Consider the following 8,544-nt stretch of genomic DNA (forward strand, 5'->3'; position numbering starts at 1 on the left):
ATCCTCTGGCACGTGTTTCACCTCGACTAGCCTGCGGGATGCATCCTCTCGCACGTGTTTCAACTCGACTAGCCTGCGGGATGCATCCTCTCGCACGTGTTTCTACTCGACTAGCCTGCGGGATGCATCCTCTCGCATGTGTTTCAACTCGACTAGCCTGCGGGATGCATCCTCCCGCTCGTGTTTTTACTCGACTAGCCTGCGGGATGCATCCTCTCGCACGTGTTTTTACTCGACTAGCCTGCGGGAAGCATCCTCTCGCACGTGTTTTTACTCGACTAGCCTGCGGGATGCATCCTCGCGCACGTGTTTTTACTCGACTAGCCTGCGGGATGCATCCTCTCGCTCGTGTTTCTACTCGACTAGCCTGCGGGATGCATCCTCTCGCACGTGTTTTTACTCGACTAGCCTGCGGGATGCATCCTCTCGCACGTGTTTCTACTCGACTAGCCTGCGTGATGCATCCTCTCGCACGTGTTTTTACTCGACTAGCCTGCGGGATGCATCCTCGCGCACGTGTTTTTAGTCGACTAGCCTGCGGGAAGCATCCTCTCGCACGTGTTTTTACTCGACTAGCCTGCGGGATGCATCCTCGCGCACGTGTTTTTACTCGACTAGCCTGCGGGATGCATCCTCTCGCTCGTGTTTCTACTCGACTAGCCTGCGGGATGCATCCTCTCGCACGTGTTTTTACTCGACTAACCTGCGGGATGCATCCTCTCGCACGTGTTTCTACTCGACTAGCCTGCGTGATGCATCCTCTCGCACGTGTTTTTACTCGACTAGCCTGCGGGATGCATCCTCGCGCACGTGTTTTTACTCGACTAGCCTGCGGGAAGCATCCTCTCGCACGTGTTTCTACTCGACTAGCCTGCGGGATGCATCCTCTCGCTCGTGTTTTTACTCGACTAGCTTGCGGGAAGCATCCTCTCGCACGTGTTTTTACTCGACTAGCCTGCGGGATGCATCCTCGCGCACGTGTTTTTCCTCGACTAGCCTGCGGGATGCATCCTCTCGCACGTGTTTTTACTCGACTAGCCTGCGGGATGCATCCTCTCGCACGTGTTTCTACTCGACTAGCCTGCTGGATGCATCCTCTCGCTCGTGTTTTTACTCGACTAGCCTGCGGGATGCATCCTCGCGCACGTGTTTTTACTCGACTAGCCTGCGGGATGCATCCTCTCGCTCGTGTTTCTACTCGACTAGCCTGCGGGATGCATCCTCTCGCACGTGTTTCTACTCGACTAGCCTGCGTGATGCATCCTCTCGCACGTGTTTTTACTCGACTAGCCTGCGGGATGCATCCTCTCGCACGTGTTTTTACTCGACTAGCCTGCGGGATGCATCCTCTCGCACGTGTTTTTACTCGACTAGCCTGCGGGATGCATCCTCGCGCACGTATTTTTACTCGACTAGCCTGCGGGAAGCATCCTCTCGCACGTGTTTCTACTCGACTAGCCTGCGGGAAGCATCCTCTCGCACGTGTTTCTACTCGACTAGCCTGCGGGATGCATCCTCTCGCTCGTGTTTTTACACGACTAGCCTGCGGGAAGCATCCTCTAGCACGTGTTTTTACTCGACTAGCCTGCGGGATGCATCCTCTCGCACGTGTTTTTACTCGACTAGCCTGCGGGAAGCATCCTCTCGCACGTGTTTTTACTCGACTAGCCTGCGGGATGCATCCTCGCGCACGTGTTTTTACTGGACTAGCCTGCGGGATGCATCCTCTCGCTCGTGTTTCTACTCGACTAGCCTGCGGGATGCATCCTCTCGCACGTGTTTTTACTCGACTAGCCTGCGGGATGCATCCTCTCGCACGTGTTTCTACTCGACTAGCCTGCGTGATGCATCCTCTCGCACGTGTTTTTACTCGACTAGCCTGCGGGATGCATCCTCGCGCACGTGTTTTTACTCGACTAGCCTGCGGGAAGCATCCTCTCGCACGTGTTTCTACTCGACTAGCCTGCGGGATGCATCCTCTCGCACGTGTTTTTACTCGACTAGCCTGCGGGATGCATCCTCTCGCACGTGTTTTTACTCGACTAGCCTGCGGGGTGCATCCTCTCGCACGTGTTTCTACTCGACTAGCCTGCGGGATGCATCCTCTCGCTCGTGTTTTTACACGACTAGCCTGCGGGAAGCATCCTCTAGCACGTGATTTTACTCGACTAGCCTGCGGGATGCATCCTCTCGCACGTGTTTTTACTCGACTAGCCTGCGGGATGCATCCTCTCGCACGTGTTTTTACTCGACTAGCCTGCGGGATGCATCCTCTCGCACGTGTTTCTACTCGACTAGCCTGCGGGATGCATCCTCTCGCTCGTGTTTTTACACGACTAGCCTGCGGGAAGCATCCTCTAGCACGTGTTTTTACTCGACTAGCCTGCGGGATGCATCCTCTCGCACGTGTTTTTACTCGACTAGCCTGCGGGATGCATCCTCTCGCACGTGTTTTTACTCGACTAGCCTGCGGGATGCATCCTCTCGCTCGTGTTTTTACTCGACTAGCCTGCGGGATGCATAATCTCGCTCGTGTTTCTACTCGACTAGCCTGCGGGATGCATCCTCTCGCACGTGTTTTTACTCGACTAGCCTGCGGGATGCATCCTCTCGCACGTGTTTCTACTCGACTAGCCTGCGTGATGCATCCTCTCGCACGTGTTTTTAATCGACTAGCCTGCGGGTTGCATCCTCGCGCACGTGTTTTTACTGGACTAGCCTGCGGGATGCATCCTCTCGCTCGTGTTTTTACTCGACTAGCCTGCGGGATGCATCCTCTCGCACGTGTTTCTACTCGACTAGCCTGCGTGATGCATCCTCTCGCACGTGTTTTTACTCGACTAGCCTGCGGGATGCATCCTCGCGCACGTGTTTTTACTGGACTAGCCTGCGGGATGCATCCTCTCGCTCGTGTTTCTACTCGACTAGCCTGCGGGATGCATCCTCTCGCACGTGTTTTTACTCGACTTGCCTGCGGGATGCATCCTCTCGCACGTGTTTCTACTCGACTAGCCTGCGTGATGCATCCTCTCGCACGTGTTTTTACTCGACTAGCCTGCGGGATGCATCCTCGCGCACGTGTTTTTACTCGACTAGCCTGCGGGAAGCATCCTCTCGCACGTGTTTCTACTCGACTAGCCTGCGGGATGCATTCTCTCGCTCGTGTTTTTACACGACTAGCCTGCGGGAAGCATCCTCTAGCACGTGTTTTTACTCGACTAGCCTGCGGGATGCATCCTCTCGCACGTGTTTTTACTCGACTAGCCTGCGGGATGCATCCTCTCGCACGTGTTTTTACTCGACTAGCCTGCGGGATGCATCCTCTCGCTCGTGTTTTTACTCGACTAGCCTGCGGGATGCATCCTCTCGCTCGTGTTTCTACTCGACTAGCCTGCGGGATGCATCCTCTCGCACGTGTTTTTACTCGACTAGCCTGCGGGATGCATCCTCTCGCACGTGTTTCTACTCGACTAGCCTGCGGGATGCATCCTCTCGCACGTGTTTTTACTCGACTAGCCTGCGGGATGCATCCTCTCGCACGTGTTTCTACTCGACTAGCCTGCGTGATGCATCCTCTGGCACGTGTTTCACCTCGACTAGCCTGCGGGATGCATCCTCTCGCACGTGTTTCAACTCGACTAGCCTGCGGGATGCATCCTCTCGCACGTGTTTTTACTCGACTAGCCTGCGGGATGCATCCTCTCGCACGTGTTTCAACTCGACTAGCCTGCGGGATGCATCCTCCCGCTCGTGTTTCTACTCGACTAGCCTGCGGGATGCATCCTCTCGCACGTGTTTCTACTCGACTAGCCTGCGGGATGCATCCTCTCGCACGTTTTTTTACTCGACTAGCCTGCGGGATGCATCCTCGCGCACGTGTTTTTCCTCGACTAGCCTGCGGGATGCATCCTCTCGCACGTGTTTTTACTCGACTAGCCTGCGGGATGCATCCTCTCGCACGTGTTTCTACTCGACTAGCCTGCGGGATGCATCCTCTCGCACGTGTTTTTACTCGACTTACCTGCGGGATGCATCCTCTCGCACGTGTTTCAACTCGACTAGCCTGCGGGATGCATCCTCTCGCACGTGTTTTTACTCGACTAGCCTGCGGGATGCATCCTCTCGCACGTGTTTCAACTCGACTAGCCTGCGGGATGCATCCTCTCGCTCGTGTTTCTACTCGACTAGCCTGCGGGATGCATCCTCTCGCACGTGTTTTAACTCGACTAGCCTGCGGGATGCATCCTCTCGCACGTGTTTTTACTCGACTAGCCTGCGGGGTGCATCCTCTCGCACGTGTTTTTACTCGACTAGCCTGCGGGAAGCATCCTCTCGCACGTGTTTTTACTCGACTAGCCTGCGGGATGCATCCTCTCGCTCGTGTTTCTACTCGACTAGCCTGCGGGATGCATCCTCTCGCACGTGTTTTTACTCGACTAGCCTGCGGGATGCATCCTCTCGCACGTGTTTCTACTCGACTAGCCTGCGGGATGCATCCTCTCGCACGTGTTTTTACTCGACTAGCCTGCGGGATGCATCCTCTCGCACGTGTTTCTACTCGACTAGCCTGCGTGATGCATCCTCTGGCACGTGTTTCACCTCGACTAGCCTGCGGGATGCATCCTCTCGCACGTGTTTCAACTCGACTAGCCTGCGGGATGCATCCTCTCGCACGTGTTTTTACTCGACTAGCCTGCGGGATGCATCCTCTCGCACGTGTTTCAACTCGACTAGCCTGCGGGATGCATCCTCCCGCTCGTGTTTCTACTCGACTAGCCTGCGGGATGCATCCTCTCGCACGTGTTTCTACTCGACTAGCCTGCGGGATGCATCCTCTCGCACGTGTTTTTACTCGACTAGCCTGCGGGATGCATCCTCGCGCACGTGTTTTTCCTCGACTAGCCTGCGGGATGCATCCTCTCGCACGTGTTTTTACTCGACTAGCCTGCGGGATGCATCCTCTCGCACGTGTTTCTACTCGACTAGCCTGCGGGATGCATCCTCTCGCACGTGTTTTTACTCGACTAGCCTGCGGGATGCATCCTCTCGCACGTGTTTCAACTCGACTAGCCTGCGGGATGCATCCTCTCGCACGTGTTTTTACTCGACTAGCCTGCGGGATGCATCCTCTCGCACGTGTTTCAACTCGACTAGCCTGCGGGATGCATCCTCTCGCTCGTGTTTCTACTCGACTAGCCTGCGGGATGCATCCTCTCGCACGTGTTTTAACTCGACTAGCCTGCGGGATGCATCCTCTCGCACGTGTTTTTACTCGACTAGCCTGCGGGGTGCATCCTCTCGCACGTGTTTTTACTCGACTAGCCTGCGGGAAGCATCCTCTCGCACGTGTTTTTACTCGACTAGCCTGCGGGATGCATCCTCGCGCACGTGTTTTTACTCGACTAGCCTGCGGGATGCATCCTCTCGCTCGTGTTTCTACTCGACTAGCCTGCGGGATGCATCCTCTCGCACGTGTTTTTACTCGACTAGCCTGCGGGATGCATCCTCTCGCACGTGTTTCTACTCGACTAGCCTGCGTGATGCATCCTCTCGCACGTGTTTTTACTCGACTAGCCTGCGGGATGCATCCTCTCGCACGTGTTTTTACTCGACTAGCCTGCGGGAAGCATCCTCTCGCACGTGTTTTTAATCGACTAGCCTGCGGGTTGCATCCTCGCGCACGTGTTTTTACTGGACTAGCCTGCGGGATGCATCCTCTCGCTCGTGTTTCTACTCGACTAGCCTGCGGGATGCATCCTCTCGCACGTGTTTTTACTCGACTTGCCTGCGGGATGCATCCTCTCGCACGTGTTTCTACTCGACTAGCCTGCGTGATGCATCCACTCGCACGTGTTTTTACTCGACTAGCCTGCGGGATGCATCCTCGCGCACGTGTTTTTACTCGACTAGCCTGCGGGAAGCATCCTCTCGCACGTGTTTCTACTCGACTAGCCTGCGGGATGCATCCTCTCGCACGTGTTTTTACTCGACTAGCCTGCGGGATGCATCCTCTCGCACGTGTTTCTACTCGACTAGAGTGCGTGATGCATCCTCTCGCACGTGTTTTTACTCGACTAGCCTGCGGGATGCATCCTCTCGCACGTGTTTTTACTCGACTAGCCTGCGCGGTGCATCCTCTCGCACGTGTTTTTACTCGACTAGCCTGCGGGGTGCATCCTCTCGCACGTGTTTCTACTCGACTAGCCTGCGGGATGCATCCCCTCGCTCGTGTTTTTACACGACTAGCCTGCGGGAAGCATCCTCTAGCACGTGTTTTTACTCGACTAGCCTGCGGGATGCATCCTCTCGCACGTGTTTTTACTCGACTAGCCTGCGGGATGCATCCTCTCGCACGTGTTTTTACTCGACTAGCCTGCGGGATGCATCCTCTCGCACGTGTTTCTACTCGACTAGCCTGCGGGATGCATCCTCTCGCACGTGTTTTTACTCGACTAGCCTGCGGGATGCATCCTCTCGCACGTGTTTTTACTCGACTAGCCTGCGGGATGCATCCTCGCGCACGTGTTTTTCCTCGACTAGCCTGCGGGATGCATCCTCTCGCACGTGTTTTTACTCGACTAGCCTGCGGGATGCATCCTCTCGCACGTGTTTCTACTCGACTAGCCTGCGGGATGCATCCTCTCGCACGTGTTTTTACTCGACTAGCCTGCGGGATGCATCCTCTCGCACGTGTTTCAACTCGACTAGCCTGCGGGATGCATCCTCTCGCACGTGTTTTTACTCGACTAGCCTGCGGGATGCATCCTCTCGCACGTGTTTCAACTCGACTAGCCTGCGGGATGCATCCTCTCGCTCGTGTTTCTACTCGACTAGCCTGCGGGATGCATCCTCTCGCACGTGTTTTAACTCGACTAGCCTGCGGGATGCATCCTCTCGCACGTGTTTTTACTCGACTAGCCTACGGGGTGCATCCTCTCGCACGTGTTTTTACTCGACTAGCCTGCGGGAAGCATCCTCTCGCACGTGTTTTTAATCGACTAGCCTGCGGGATGCATCCTCGCGCACGTGTTTTTACTCGACTAGCCTGCGGGATGCATCCTCTCGCTCGTGTTTCTACTCGACTAGCCTGCGGGATGCATCCTCTCGCACGTGTTTTTACTCGACTAGCCTGCGGGATGCATCCTCTCGCACGTGTTTCTACTCGACTAGCCTGCGTGATGCATCCTCTCGCACGTGTTTTTACTCGACTAGCCTGCGGGATGCATCCTCTCGCACGTGTTTTTACTCGACTAGCCTGCGGGAAGCATCCTCTCGCACGTGTTTTTAATCGACTAGCCTGCGGGTTGCATCCTCGCGCACGTGTTTTTACTGGACTAGCCTGCGGGATGCATCCTCTCGCTCGTGTTTTTACTCGACTAGCCTGCGGGATGCATCCTCTCGCACGTGTTTCTACTCGACTAGCCTGCGTGATGCATCCTCTCGCACGTGTTTTTACTCGACTAGCCTGCGGGATGCATCCTCGCGCACGTGTTTTTACTGGACTAGCCTGCGGGATGCATCCTCTCGCTCGTGTTTCTACTCGACTAGCCTGCGGGATGCATCCTCTCGCACGTGTTTTTACTCGACTTGCCTGCGGGATGCATCCTCTCGCACGTGTTTCTACTCGACTAGCCTGCGTGATGCATCCTCTCGCACGTGTTTTTACTCGACTAGCCTGCGGGATGCATCCTCGCGCACGTGTTTTTACTCGACTAGCCTGCGGGAAGCATCCTCTCGCACGTGTTTCTACTCGACTAGCCTGCGGGATGCATTCTCTCGCTCGTGTTTTTACACGACTAGCCTGCGGGAAGCATCCTCTAGCACGTGTTTTTACTCGACTAGCCTGCGGGATGCATCCTCTCGCACGTGTTTTTACTCGACTAGCCTGCGGGATGCATCCTCTCGCACGTGTTTTTACTCGACTAGCCTGCGGGATGCATCCTCTCGCTCGTGTTTTTACTCGACTAGCCTGCGGGATGCATCCTCTCGCTCGTGTTTCTACTCGACTAGCCTGCGGGATGCATCCTCTCGCACGTGTTTTTACTCGACTAGCCTGCGGGATGCATCCTCTCGCACGTGTTTCTACTCGACTAGCCTGCGGGATGCATCCTCTCGCACGTGTTTTTACTCGACTAGCCTGCGGGATGCATCCTCTCGCACGTGTTTCTACTCGACTAGCCTGCGTGATGCATCCTCTGGCACGTGTTTCACCTCGACTAGCCTGCGGGATGCATCCTCTCGCACGTGTTTCAACTCGACTAGCCTGCGGGATGCATCCTCTCGCACGTGTTTTTACTCGACTAGCCTGCGGGATGCATCCTCTCGCACGTGTTTCAACTCGACTAGCCTGCGGGATGCATCCTCCCGCTCGTGTTTCTACTCGACTAGCCTGCGGGATGCATCCTCTCGCACGTGTTTCTACTCGACTAGCCTGCGGGATGCATCCTCTCGCACGTGTTTTTACTCGACTAGCCTGCGGGATGCATCCTCGCGCACGTGTTTTTCCTCGACTAGCCTGCGGGATGCATCCTCTCGCACGTGTTT

The sequence above is a fragment of the Lasioglossum baleicum genome, chromosome 4 (genome assembly GCF_051020765.1).
Source record: "Lasioglossum baleicum chromosome 4, iyLasBale1, whole genome shotgun sequence".
Lineage (NCBI taxonomy): Eukaryota > Metazoa > Arthropoda > Insecta > Hymenoptera > Halictidae > Lasioglossum > Lasioglossum baleicum.